This window comes from Rhinatrema bivittatum, chromosome 7 (genome assembly GCF_901001135.1).
Source record: "Rhinatrema bivittatum chromosome 7, aRhiBiv1.1, whole genome shotgun sequence".
In the NCBI taxonomy this organism is placed as follows: domain Eukaryota; kingdom Metazoa; phylum Chordata; class Amphibia; order Gymnophiona; family Rhinatrematidae; genus Rhinatrema; species Rhinatrema bivittatum.
Genome location: NC_042621.1, coordinates 312884575 through 312899536, shown reverse-complemented (window position 1 = coordinate 312899536; position 14962 = coordinate 312884575). Strand labels below are relative to the sequence as shown.

Here is a 14962-nt window from a genome sequence, read left to right as displayed (position 1 = left end):
TGCTCTTGCAAATGCATACATCACATTATTGGCTGTTACAGCGTTTCTACCATAAATGTCTTTTCCTGGCCTTTTATTTATTTATTTATTTATTTATAGTTTTTATATACCGGGAGTTCCTGTATACAATACATATCACTCCGGTTCACAATTAACAGAAGAACTACTGCCGGGGGGCAGTTTACATGGAACAAATCTTGGAACAAGTAAGAACAGTTGATCTAAATAAATAGGAAAAAACAAAACTAAGCTCACTTTAAGTAAATAAATAGGCAATAGATAGTCTTGATTAAATAAGGCAGAAAAACCGTACATTAAAACCAAAGGACAGGGTTGTTAAATCTTCTAGTTCTTAGCTCTCAGGGAATGCTTGCAGGAAGAGCCAAGTCTTGAGTTTTGCCTTAAAGGTAATATGGCACGGCTCAAGGCGGAGGTCTGGTGGTAGAGAATTCCAGAGAGATGGGCCCGCAGTTGATAGAGCGCGTTTTCTCAGGGAGGATTTTGCAGGCTGGGTAATCAATCTGTTTTGGTATGCTCTTCTAGTCGGCTTATCCGAAGTATGAATTTGTAGCTTGAAGGTTAAGTTGAGTGGGGATATGTTATGTAGGGCCTTATGAATCATCATGCTGCTTTTGAACTGTATCCTGTATTTAATGGGGAGCCAGTGGAGGTGCTGGAGGATTGGGGTGATGTGGTCTTTTTTTTTAGCGTTGGTGAGAATTCTTGCTGTGGCATTTAGGACCATCTGGAGAGGTTTGGTAGAGCATGCGGGGAGTCCCAGCAGAAGTGAATTGCAATAATCCAGTTTCGGGAGAATGATGGCCTGGAGCACTGTGCGGAAATCTCTGTAGCGTAGAAGTGGCTTTATTTTCTTTAAAACTTGTAATTTAAAGAAGCATTCTTTGGTGGTGTTGTTAATGAATTTATTGAGGCTGAATCTGTCGTCTAGAATTACACCCAGATCTCTGACTTGCGGTGAGGTGGAGTATCCTGAGGTGTTTGGAGAGTTGCTGGAGGTAGTCAGGGTAGATTTTTCCGGTGCTATTATAAGGATCTCCGTTTTATTGGTGTTTAGAACCAGGTTGAGGCTGGTTAGAAGCTCGTTGATGGTTGAGAGGCATTTATTCCAGTAGGCCATGGTCTTGTGTAAGGTGTCTGTTATAGGGATTATAATTTGAATGTCATCCGCGTATAGGAAATGGGTAAGCTTGAGGTTAGTGAGGAGGTGACAGAGTGGGAGAAGATAAATGTTGAAAAGGGTGGGGGAGAGTGAGGATCCTTGTGGTACCCCCATTTTGGCTTGGATGGGATGAGATTCCTTGTTGTTTATTTTGACTCTGTATGTTCTGTTCTCAAGGAAGGATTTAAACCAGTTGAAAGCTGCTCCTGTGATGCCGATGTCTGTGAGTCGTTGTAGTAAGCTAGAATGATTCACAGTGTCGAACGCTGCTGACAGATCCAGGAGTGCGAGAAGGCAAGGTTGGCCTTTCTCCAGATTGAAGATAATGGTGTCAGCTAGCGTGGCTAGTAGTGATTCTGTGTTCTTTTTCTTTTGCTGAGTACGCGCAAGCGAGCAGTGTATTCAGGCCGGGAGGGAAGAGGTCATAAACTGGACATGAGGCAGTTGAAATGTGTTAACCTAGCTGACTAAGTGTAAGAGGAAGTCTACGTGCAGACAGGTTTCCTGTCTTTGCAGGCTAGAGCTTATGGCGGTTGGTATGTGGCAATCTTGCTTGCTGCGCTCAGCGTAGGCCGGAGAAAAGGGAAGTTAGATGTGTTGATAGCTGATAGACCAAGTCAGGGGTTAACTCTATCAGGAGCAAAGCTCATAATCCCCACATCTCACCCTTCTGTTTTTATTTAAGCAGCATAAAGAATATCTCTGTATCCATGCTTGAGTCCCATACTGGAACTTGCTGTGCTTTGAGTATAGGCTGGAGATAGGGAAGGGGAGATGTGGAGAGAAGGGCTGAGTCGGCGTGGTGTGCCCGCTACCGCAAAGCTCTTGATTCCCCACATCACCTAGAGCTTATGCAGCGTGGTGTGCCAACTACTGCAGGGCTCATGATTCCTCATTAAGCAGCATACAAGACATCTTTATATCCAGGTGGAAAGCGAGGTTTCAGCATGGACACGAGATTGGGTATGCACTGGATGCAGCAGCACAAGCAAATAAGCAAGACAATTACAAGTATTACAATAGGAATGATTTGTTTGAGACCACCGATATCAGGAAGCCAGGACCATAACCAGTCCCAGGGAGATATTGATGTCCTGTCTGAGAATTTTTCTCCTCTTTCACACCTTTTTGTTTCTCCCACTGAACATCCTGAGATCAGCCAATTGCACATATAGTGGGTAAAGCTATGCAAGTTTTCTGTGATATTTTGTGGGTATGCTTCTACATTATAGTATGATCTTTTCATGGTTTTTTGTAATATAATGGTTCGGCTACAATATGGATATTTTCCCACCTGAAGCCCTTCCCCATCCCCTGGATCATACTCCCAACACAATGCAGCAGTCTCTTGAATATGGCTACCGATGGGTAGTATGGTATTACCAACTGGAGAGTTAAGGGGATACCTTCCTCTCGGCCAAGGGTAAGTAGACCATCCTGTATGATTAAATGGCACGGTATGCATCATTAGTCCTCCGCGGGTATGGGTCGGCATGTGTGTGCAGATCCAACAGTCTGTTCAATTCAACAGGTGTGAAAAGTTCTGTGCATCGAGGATGTACATGTTGTCCTGCCAGAGTCCTTGTTCAGAAATTGCCATAGCTGGAGAAATGAAACTAAATAGGAGGGTACAGAACACAATTGTTAATGAGTTGGCATTCAGGCAAGAAAAGGCAGCTAATAAGAAGTTCTCTGGAGTTTTCTCAAGGCCTTGCTGTTCCAAGAGTTGTGCAGATTGGTGGGATAGGGCTTTGATCTGTCCCCAGGTCATGTGGTGTTGCTGTTTGCGGGGGTCCGGTCTCTGTCCTTCTGAAGGTTGTGGAGGCTCAGGGAGAAGTTTGGGATCAGGTTCTGTGGATCCTGATGCCATTCCATCTTTCCACAGTTTTATACAACGGCTCGGAACCCAAAGTGGAGCTGTGGGCAAGCACAGAAGCATATCCACGTCCCCATGTTAACAAAGGAACGGGACCATGCCAGACAGGGTTAGGTAACATTCTATAGAAAACGGATGGCTGTGGGTGACTAACCCTTGTCCCATAATGATTATCCACGGCTGTGGTCTGATTTAAATTTGATATGTTTAGATGGTTTAAAGTAAACAATACTTTGTTCAGCCAGTCCTGCTTAGGGGGAAGTCCAATGGCATTCCCTGCTTTCTGTTTGTGTTTGTCAAGAGCTGTCTTAAGTTGTGATTTGCTCGTTCCACAATTGCTTGTCCGGTGGAGTTGTAGGGTATGCCAAATATGTGTTTAATGTTCCATTGTTGGCAAAATTCAGCAAAGGAATGGCTGCTGTAGCAGGGCCATTATCAGTTTAAAACTGAAGTTTCCTTAAGACAGGCAAAAACTAGTATACAACAGAATTATTAAAATAACAAAAACAATATGGTACATCTGGTAGAATAGCACAGTGCCTCCTAGTGGATGCACTATCATCACTGTATAGATGTCAACCTGGAATAAATTCAATCAATAATATTCTGAGCTGAAATGTAATGTGCAATACTAAATAATTAGAATAATTAGAACTGAAACATCAAACAGTTAATTATTAAATGAGTAGAACTTAAACCGTTTAAACAAAAGTAACTCTTTTCTTTTTTTTTCTTCCGTTCGCCGCACAGCACTGACAAAGGTACTTCCCTATAAGCAGTGCTTTGCCTTTTACCACATGCTAAAGCAACTTCCCCTTTTTTTTTTTTTTTCTAAGATACAGTTTAACTCTGTGGTTAAAATGTCCTTTCAGATTCAGATATCAGTAACAAAATCTATCTTAGCTTACTTTGTCCTAAAACAAAAATTGCAGTAAAAATGCAAATTATGTGCACTGGCAAACACAGAATTTTTATTCACTGTAAAAGAAATTAAACTTTCTTGCTAAATTATGGCTATTACTATTTTATTCTTAATATCTTTAAATTCTTCAGAAATCAGTTTCTAAACTTAACAGATTAATTCATTGAATGAAGTTCTCTCCTCTGTTTATTTGAGAAACGCTGTTCTGCATTCCAGGGAAGGCAGAACTTTTGAAAAAAAACCCCAAAAAACTGATGCTTAGAATTGCTTATAACTTTCGTGTATCTGTGATATAATAAATTTAAATGTAGAATGCTTTATGAAAAACAATTTACCAACTTAAAGCTAACAGCCAGAAATGAAACAGGAATTCTGCGAAACGGAAATGAAAAAAAAAAATAAAGGACAGATTACACATGCATATAAAATAAGTATCTCAATTATTGAATTGCATAATCAATGCAAGCGTTACATTTGCTTCATGCTTTAAACCTACATAGACTGCCTGCTGTGTTTAAACAAAATGAAACTTAAGATTTTTTTCTTTCAGCTCACTAGAGAAAGCATGTCTCAGCATTCACCCACATTAGCTCAACCCCCCCTCTTCTCTCTCTAGCCACTGATTTTTGCTGTTAACTCTTAACTGACTGAGCATTTTCAAGTTCTAAACTTTTAACACTAGTAAGTACTTTGTCAATATCAAACAATGCCTGAAATTAAATCTAATTGTTCTTACAATGCCATAGTACAGGGCAGAAAGCAAAACAGTGAGACTAAACAAGATAGGATAGGAAGGAAGTAGAAAAAAAAAATAAAAATAAATTATCTCATTTTAGAACTCTGCTAAACATCCACTCCGTTCCAAAAAGAAATCAGAAATTAAATCTAAACATAGCAAATAAACTAGTATCACTTCTGATTAACATTCATTAAGTATGCTGGACAATTTGAAAAAGAAAATCTTTTACTTCTATAAGAGAGAGGCTTCCTTGTGCTGTAGCTTATGCAAGGGTTAAATTCTGAGTCCTGACTCTCCCAAGGAGGACGGGAGCATAGAACTGATATGGCCGCTTGAGAATCTAATCCTGTAGTCATCTCATGTTTTCATGTGTTCTTATAAAATAATGCAAATAGTATGTTAGAGATTTTCCGGTCTTTTTATGCTGAATAAACTGCTGCAATTGTTGTAGAACTGAAGCTGAAAAAAAACTTCCGTTCTCATACCAGCTTGTAAACACATTCCGTTCCGTCCACACAATTCATTCATGCAGAAATACTTCACAAATTAATATGAAGGCCATTCTTGGGACGTAAAACATTATCAAACTAGCTTTAAAATGCTATAAAACACTTGAAATTTAGGGACTAATAAACTGCATTATCAACTTGAAAATATTATGTTCATTTTCAGAGCACTGCAATACTCTGAGATTTCAAAGGAATCATCATTACCTTCTTTTTGCAGAGAGTTCAAATCATTATCTGTGGACTTTTGATGCTCACAGAGAATTCAAAGAAGGCCGGCTGTTAACCTTAATTTACTATAGAAGACACTCGCAGTCTTTATACTTCTCTTTATGAAAGTAAGGCAAGGAAAAAGTCAGAAAAAGAATTTCAGGAAAGATAGTTTTCCTGGGAGTTACTTTCTGCTCTGTAATACATTCTGCTTCTAGTTTGTTTTTTTTTTTCTTCTGGTACTGAGAGAATTGCATTCCTAGGGGCGGGGTAATTCACCCCGCGTCCCTGTGCATGCAAGAATCAGTTCCTTTGTATGCTTCCCTTCCCGGGGCATGGCATTGCTGTTCAAAATGACCAGGTTGTTTGCAATTGAAACACGTCCCTTTTACCTTTTGAAATTGACCTGTGTGCAACGCAGCTGCCAGGGCATTCATTTGAAATGCGTGATAACTAATGTTCATGCAAGCCTTTAACATTTATTTATTTATTTATTTTTAATTTTTATATACCGAAGTTCTTGTGGGAATTACAAATCACTCCGGTTTACATAAAACGATGAACTGCCCAACAGCGGATGGGGGCTTTACATAGAACTGTAGAACATAAGGAACAATAAAACCGGATGTCAATTTAACATAGTAATAATAAATATAATATAATATGTATATACAATTTAACTATTTAACGTAGTAGAGATGACCTGTCAAATCTACCATATAGATACAATAAGAATAATATAGTGAACTTATGAATTGCGTAATCAATGCAATTTTAGCATTGATTACGCAATTTATCACTTTAGCAGACACTTTACATGTCTGCTAAAGTGTAGTGTATTGTACTGACTATGGATTGCCAAGCTTTTCCACAGTCTGCATTTGCACTGTCAAAGGCTAATTTTTTTAGGAGGTCAGCGCTCGCCTCTGGGTTGTCTACCTGACGCTGAATGGCTTTTTGCAGCTGTTCTATAAATTGTAAGTAGGATTCTGTGGCTGCCTGACGAGTCATTGTAAATGATTTTGTGGCTGTACCGGAATCAGGAACCTGCTTAAAGGCTTTGGTCACACAGCGATTGATCGCTGGAAAGGCAGCAGCAGGCGTCCCCACTGCTTGCTGTTACAGCGTTGCAAATTGTTCCACCCCGTAAAGTTGATCAGGGATATATGCTCCTCCGATGGCATTGCCAGCTATGAGGGCTTCCCTTTGATATTCTGAGTCCCAGACCACATACTGAGCAGGGGTAAGGATCATATGTGCCAGATCTTTCCAATCTTGGGGAATTAATTTATAGCCTTTCGCAATTCCCTCTAACAGCCCATGAGTATAAGTGGAATGAATGTCTGTTTCTGTTAAAATAGTGTAAGGCAGTGCTGACCACTGATACTGAATCTCACCCTGGGCATTAGGTACCTCCGTGATGGGAAATGCTTGAAGCCCCTCTAATAATTCCTCCCCTGTGAGATTTTCTTTCACCTGTTCTTGTTGAAACTCCATGCAGACCGCACCACATAAATCATTACTGGGAGCAGTGTTTTGAGATGGTAATTCATCTGGACAAGTCGGTGATGAGGGGGTTGGAGGGGGAGGTGGAGGAAAGTTAGTTTCTTGGATTTCAGGCTCTTGGATTTCCTGGGATTTTCTCCCTGAGACAGACTCTGAGGATGCCACCAGAGCCTCAGGTGGGGACGGTGTCTTGTGAGTGTGTGGCCCCAGATATTCTATGGCTTCTGTGCATTTTTGCCAAAGTAAGAGATGTTGTAGTGAGGCACGCGGGGATGTGTGCAAAGCATTCCCTAAGTTAACCCAGTCTTGGATCTCAAAAGAAACAGCGTTTGGATACCACGGACATCTGTTGTTTATTTCTTTCAACAGATTTTTTATATCTCCTAGCCTGACGTTAATAGCCTCTCCTTTGTTAATCAAGAAATGATTTCTTACTATTTGCGCCAAGTCTTGTGCATGACATGTCTGCTGAGCTGACAGTTGCCCTCCCATACTCACGAATGTGGGAGCAAACTTGCTGGAATATACTTACATCTGTGGGAGCGAGTTTGCTGAGGCGGTGCACCTGAGCTTTTCCAGCTCAAATGAGTATGAGGTTTTTCACGTCTGAAGGTGTCACCAGATGTTGCAGCAATGAAGACACATCAGGCAGGATTCGTGGTGAAGCGTGCTCCGAGGCTCCCCGGGGGGGCCTCTCCTTTTATTGTACATAATACATAGCATACAGATGTGCCATAACATCATTTGCTCTTGCAAATGCATACATCACATTATTGGCTGTTACAGCGTTTCTACCATAAATGTCTTTTCCTGGCCTTTTGCTGACTACGCGCAAGCGAGCAGTGTATTCAGGCCGAGAGGGAAGAGGTCATAAACTGGACATGAGGCAGTTGAAATGTGTTAACCTAGCTGACTAAGTGTAAGAGGAAGTCTACGTGCAGACAGGTTTCCTGTCTTTGCAGGCTAGAGCTTATGGCGGTTAGTATGTGGCAATCTTGCTTGCTGCGCTCAGCGTAGGCCCAAGAAAAGGGAAGTTAGATGTGTTGATAGAGTTAACCCCTGACATGGTCTATCAGCTATCAGGAGCAAAGCTCATAATCCCCACAGTGTGCGTAACAGGGGTTATGCACGCGGCTGGGCCCATTTTAAAATGCGTGTGGTGCACACAAAGCCCAGCCTCGTGCGTAACCTCTGTTTCTTACGCATGTGGGACACTTAAAATCAGGCCTTTACTGAATATTGGAATTGGCAGAAAAGTATACACCTGGTTTTCTTCCTTCCTAGAAAAAAAATCCTTCCAAGTCAAATTAGGCTATCAAACCTCAGACCTCTTTAAAATTGACACAGGAGTCCCGCAAAGATCAACCCTATCAGCAACTTTATTTAACATTTATCTCCTTCCAATTTGTACTCTATTATCAAATTTAAACATAAAATTATTTATATATGCTGATGATATTCAATTTTACATTCCTTTTGAAAAAACAACTGCAACCCTAACCAAATACATGAAATCTATCCAAAATGAGCTCTCTCTACTTAAATTGACTTTCAACACTAACAAAACTGAAATAATTTGGCTAAGAAAAGAAAAAGATCTCCAAAACCTTCCATACTAAACTTAGAAATAGCCAATATATCAACTGCTGATGAAGTTCATGACCTAGGAATCCAAATTGATGAAAACCTCAACATGAAAAAACATATTTCGAAGATAATAAAATCTGGCTACGCCAAACTCAGAATGCTTCACCATCTGAAACTTTTACTCACCTTCCAGAACTTCCGCACAGTATTACAAATCCTAATTTTTTCTAATCTAGACTACTGCAATTCATTATTTCTAGGCCTTAATGCAAACTTAATTAAACCTTATCAACTACTTCAAAATACCCCTGCCAGAATTCTCACCGGAACTAGAAAATGTTAGCGTATCACTCCCATCCTGATAGATCTTCAATAGCTTCCAGAACCTTCCAAATCCAATACAAAGTATTATCAGTTATCTTCAATATCATCAATAATATTGATTCATCTCCTCCCCAAATTTCTTTATAACTCTACAATCCTACAAGAGACCTAAGATCCCAAAACAAAGGCATTCTTTCAGTACTCTCCAACAAACAGGTCTATCCAGTAACGAGCGGTAGGAAGAGCTGCGTTAGTGCCCGGCGCACCCACGGTTGCCGCACACACAGTGCAGCTCACCTATCGCGAGCAGCTGGAGTCAGGAGAGGTCGTCCGATGTCCGGAGGGGGCTGCAAAAAGTAAGTCGCTTCGCTGCTTTACACTGCCAATCCCTTCTTCCCTCCTCCCGGAGCAAGGCTGCTTTTCATGCCCTGCTTCGGGAGGAGGGGAGAGGAGACTGGCACGGGGGAAGCCACAATGTCCGGAGGGGGCTGCAAAAAGTAAGTCGCTTCGCTGCTTTACACTGCCAGTCCCTTCTTCCCTCCTCCCGGAGCAAGGCTGCTTTTCGCATCCTGCTTCGGGAGGAGGGGAGAGGGGACTGGCACGGGGGAAGCCACGATGTCCAGAGGGGGCTGCAAAAAGTAAGTCGCTTCGTCGCTTTACACTGTCGCCAAGCATAGGATTGCCCGTCCTCTCCCCTCTCTTTCTTGCAACTTTTTTTTTCGCTTTTTTTTTTTGCTTCGGGAGGAGGGGAGAGGCCTGGGGCTGCCCCGGAGACCAGCATCCATGGATGCGGCCAGGGCAGGTGAGCGGGGGCTGGGGGAAAGCTTGCCGCCTACCCTTACCCCTGCCTCTAACGCAGGGGTAAGGGTAGGCGGTAAGTTAGCAGGTTAAACGCGCGGCAAAACGGCAGGGTAAAATAGCGATAGTCGGGGCGCGGGTTACTGGATGCTAGGGAATAGCTAATTCGCTCGTTTGCATGCAATGTACATGCCGCGTGCGGAAGGGGTTGCCGGGGATTTTAGGACGCGGTAAGGGTAGGTTAAAGGGGGTTGTGGATCGCAGGAAGGGCTAACGCGGCCGGAAAGTGAGTAGAACGCGGGTTAGGAGCAGGTTAACCGCGGCCGCACTTTACTGGATAGACCTGAATACTGCTCATCTCACCCAAATCAGAAATCATCAGTTTTTCTATTGCCGGTCTCTCACTACCTAATCCACTAAGACTAACAAGTGAAAAAAAGAAATTCAAACAAGACCTAAGAACATGGCTCTTCAGAAAAGCCTATGAACTCACCTGAAACTATTCAAATATACTTTGTAAAAAGACTGATCTCACCATTAATTTTCATCAACTTGTATACTTTCTTAAATTTCCTGTTTAAATAATTTCCTTGGAATTATTATCCATTGTTGTAGTAATTGATAATTCCCTTATTCTCATATCCTTGTCATACTTTTATATTATTGCATTTTGAAATTTACTATTTTTCTAAAATGTAATTCATTGCTATTTTTGTAAACCGTGTGATTTACATTTGGAACAACGGTATATACAAGGCTTAAATAAATAAATAAAAACTATGTTAAGGGTCAGCACTAAGTTTCATTTCTGCCTTCTGGGCTCAATTTACAAGAAATCATATGATTTACAAGAATCCATTCTCATTGACCATATATGAGATAAAATTATAATGCCAGCCAATTAGGAAAATGTTATGCAAACAAACCTCATTGGTGTGTTAGTTAGAGCCAGTGACATATTTAACTAAATGTACCAGCTCAGAAGAGCTGAGCTGGCATTTACTCTGCACTGTTTGGTAAGCACTGCTCCTATTATATGATACCTTTTTTAATAGAAAACGAAAGATTTTTCTCTTACTGGCTGTTGGTATTCAGTGTCTACTAGCACCTCCAACAGAATGGAAGAAAGCATCACCAAAGAGAGAAAGTGAGGTGACGATTCATTTTTCAGGCATATCAGAGAAAAGAGGAAGGCCAGAGGTAGTGTTGAAAGGAGACGGGGCATTGTTATTATTAGTTCTTAATTACATAAAACAATATAATTTGTACATAAACCTGATAAATACAATTTCCATAGTCAACTAAATTCAAATACTACATTTTTCTTCAGATAAGTTTCTAGGTATATTACTATCAGAAGTTCAGAAGCGTGAGTTCAGATAGAGATTGGCTTGTTCTTGAGGAAGTAGATGGAACATCTGTTCTTGAAAAACAGATGTGCAGAACTTGGACAACCAGATGATGAGACCCAGGATGGCAGCAACTACAACCAGAATGAGGACCATGATGCAGATCCTCTTCTGGGATTTTTTCTGATAGTAAGCTGCTCGCCGGAGCTACTCATTGGCGTGTTCTGTGTGGACCTCCGTACTCTCTACGTTTGCTTCTATGCTGTCAATCATTTCCCCTTGATCATGAATCATGACAGTTAAATCTTTAAATATTTGATTGACATCCAGAATGTCTGCCTCCAGCTGCTGGATTGTAGTTTCCCTCTCTTTAATGAGCTCCAGGTCCTGCTCCATGATTACGTCTTCCTCCTGTGACTGCATGTGATTCCAGTCTTCATTGCTGTCAAAGGAGACCTTATGCCTTTCCTCACCGCAAAAGAGAGAGCCGGCCCTTGCTCGGGCCACCATCTCGTTTTCTTTCTCCGATACTCTCCTCTGAATTGTCTTTAAGTTGTTTAAAGCACTTGAAAAATCATTCATTAAGCGTTCCTTCGGTAGCTTCTGCTGCCACTGCTCGGAGAGAGGCAGAGGCAGGGTTCCCAGTTCCTTCAGACATTGGTTTGTATCCTTGGCAATTTGATTTGTGGAATGCTGTATTTGTTGCAGATTTTCTTGAAGCTTGCTGCTGTCCTGCTTGGTTCCCATTTGACTCAACAGGCTCTTTATCTGAGCAGTGTTGTGGGTGATTTTTTGCACATTGCCACTGCAGGTCTGGACGATGCTGTTAAAATCCCACGGTGTTGGGGAGCGAAAATCCTCCAGTGACCCATACATGCTAGCAGCCCGGGAGGGGAGTGCCCGCTCTCTCAGTAGCCGAGAACAGGAGGAGAGGAGGCCCGAAGCACGACCACGATTGATGTCCACTCGTTAATTCCCATCTCTCAGCAGCCAGGAGAAAGATGTGGAAAAAGCAAAAACATCTTGGTGTTCACTAAAGAAGAGCTTGGGGAAGGACCATTGCTGGTTGGTAAGAGCACAGATAGAAGTGGGGTAGATGCCACTTTGTTTTCGGAAGCGAGTGTTTCGGTGGAACTAACAAAACTGGAAGTGGACAAAGCCATGGAGCCAGGTGAGATACATCCCAGGATACTGAAGTAATGTTATGGTTTAGTGGTGTTTGGGTGGATTCTTGGGTACTGTGGCAGATGACCACGCTCGTGGGGAGCCACAGAACTGGGCTAGACTCAGGATGCACAAACACAGAGTTAGATCTTTTATTGTACAGCTTGATGTGTACCACCAGAGGTGGCACTAGTGAGGTGATCCAGAGGTAGCAGTCCCGGGACCCACGGCAGAGGGGACCCGTCTCACCAAGTTGGTAAAGGGGGATCCCGGTGTAGGTTTCCCAGCACGACTATGCTGTAGATGAGAGAGACTGAGAATTAGATTACTCACTAGATGGTAGCTGTAAGGTTGGTGATTCCACCAGGCTGAAGTAGATGGTAACAGGCACCGAGGCAGGGAGAGCAGGCCCTCGAGGAGCGAGTACCTGATCCCAGTAAGGCACCTGAAATAAAGCAAAGGGCCCCCGAGGAGCGGGTACCCAGATTAGAGAATACCCTGAAGGGCAGAGAGAGAGCTTCCGGTGGCAGCACGGAAGCAGCAGAGTAGCTTAGACCGGCCGAGTCCAATCCTTGATAACTCGCAGGTTAGCAATAGAAGGCAGGCTAAATACCCCCACCGAAGTGAGGAACTTCCGGGGCTGGCCCGGGTCTTTCCTGCGCTGGCCCCTTTAAAAAGAGAGGCTGATGTCGTCGCATGCATCTTGGCGACGTCAGGGGGCGGGGCTTCAGCAGCGGCAGCGCTCCTGCCTCGGAGGAAGGCCTCTCGGCGTCTCTGACCCGCTGCAAAGGCGGGTGAGTACGCTCGGCCACAACCTCCATGGTCGACCGACGTAACAAGTAGTTCAGAGATTTGCTGGCAGGTCCACTGAAAGACCTGTTCAATAGATCCTTGGAAATGGGAATGGTGCCACAAGTTTGGAGAAAAGCGGTTGTGGTCCCACTTCACAAAAATGGCAGCAGGGAGGAGCCTGCAAACTACCGGCTGGTTAGCCTTACGACAGTAGTGGGAAAACTAATGGAGACTCTGCTGAAGGAAAGGACTGTGAACTGCTTGCAATGCAGTGGGTTGCATGATCCAAGGCAACAAGGTTTTACCAGAGGAAGTACTAATAAAGAGACTCCAGTGAATTTTTTTGCAAGAGGCGACAAATATCAATACAAAATCTCTCCCCAACATTTACTATGTTACTGTGTTATAATATGAGGAATAAAGTCCTGGATCTAGAGGCTGACGCGGGAGTAGTGGCCATTAAGAAGACCCGGTACAAGGAAAGCCATAGCCAATATAATGATCTATGAGGTTCACATAAGTACATTCATAAATACATTTAAATCACATATAAAATACAAATTATTAAAACAGCAGAACAATATAAAAGAGAAGAAAATTAATATCATCTATACGTCTGTAGAGGCAAGCAGGGTTGGCTGGAACTAATATAGATCTGTTCATTTTTTTACATTTTCAGCACAGGCTTCTTTAAATGTTTTCACTCTTTTTTGCTTTAAGGACTTTGACATTACTCCCTTCTCTTAGCTGGTTGATCACAGTCTTCTCTCTGATTTTAATGCCATTCAAGGAGGTGAGAGTGAGCAAACTTGCTCAAAGTGCATCTGTTCACATCACTGTCAACACCAGAAGTCCCCGCATGTTGTATTTCTCACAATTTAATCTAAAGAGATGCAGAACAGAACAAGTGATAGACTTAGATTTGGAGAGTGAATTGTTCACCCTTCACATTTCCTTAAAGACGGACCACTAAGCAGTGTTTCTCTTCCCATGCTAAGGAGTGTCAGAGAGACATTTTGAAAATGATTGGGGGGTGATGAATTCCAAATTTCAGCGCCCCCAGCAAGAAAGAAAACCCACAGTCAGTTATGAGTGCGACTGAGCAGCCTGTACGTACGGTAAATGCCAAGACAAGAGCAGGTGATATGACATGGGGAAGACTTCTGCTCCCCAATCCCAGCTCATCCCCACCAGTCTCCTCACTCCTGCTCCATCATCATAGTCTCTCCCCCCCCGTCCTCAGCTGTCCCGATCACTTTATCAATCCACCTTTTCTTAGCATATAGACAGATGAATGTAAAAGCTGACATCAGGGTATATTTACCCCGCTGTGGCATCCTCCCGCCAGTATTCTCCATCTCCAGCAGATGGTGGATGCGCATCTCCCCACTGGGAATTGCTGTAACGTTTTCAAGGAGAGAAAAAAAAGGAAAATTAATTTGCCCCACTCTCCTGTGGTGATAGCATCTGGTTCCTCCTGAGGTGATTTCCATGGTCCCTCAGATGAGTGCCTTAGCCCGATAGCTGGTTTTTCAACTGGTGTGCACTTAACTGTAAAAAAAGCTGAAAGGCAAGCGGGTGCAGTAAACCGAGCAGGGTAGTGAAGATCTGTGCCGCTTTCTTCCCCCGCAGCTGGAGACCGATCTTGTACTCAGCCGGGACGGGCTGAGGGAGTTCAGTAGGGATCCCCCCCCCCCAGTGCCTGTGCTGGGCGTGCGATCTGATTGTTGTTCCTGCCTCCAGTGGAGTTCCAGGCACAGGGGGCACCCTGGCAGGGTGGGCAGCCCTTGCGGCTGATTTTGCTAAGCCTGGTTCCTCCCAGCCTGGTGCAGGAATGGAAAAAGAGCTGCCTGAAGGGTCGCCTGATTTTGGAGCTCCCCTAACTGGTTCCTCAGTGGGGGAAGGCAGTTCAGTGGGCGCATGCCAGTTGGCCCCTGGTTTTGGCATGGATCTTGCTGCCTTTTCTTGGGTAGAATTTTTTCAAGGCCTGCGCTCTTTCCTTCAGGTAC

At 43.1% G+C, this 14962-nt stretch overlaps 1 protein-coding gene and 1 pseudogene across 2 annotated transcripts in view; one reads left to right on the top strand and one right to left on the bottom strand.

Annotated features, from left to right (window-relative positions):
* The window catches only part of EEF1AKMT2 (EEF1A lysine methyltransferase 2), an 86123-nt gene that overhangs the window by 48600 nt on the left and 22561 nt on the right, over window positions 1-14962 (top strand). The window lies entirely within an intron of this gene.
* LOC115096066 lies at window positions 10934-12052 on the bottom strand (annotated as a pseudogene).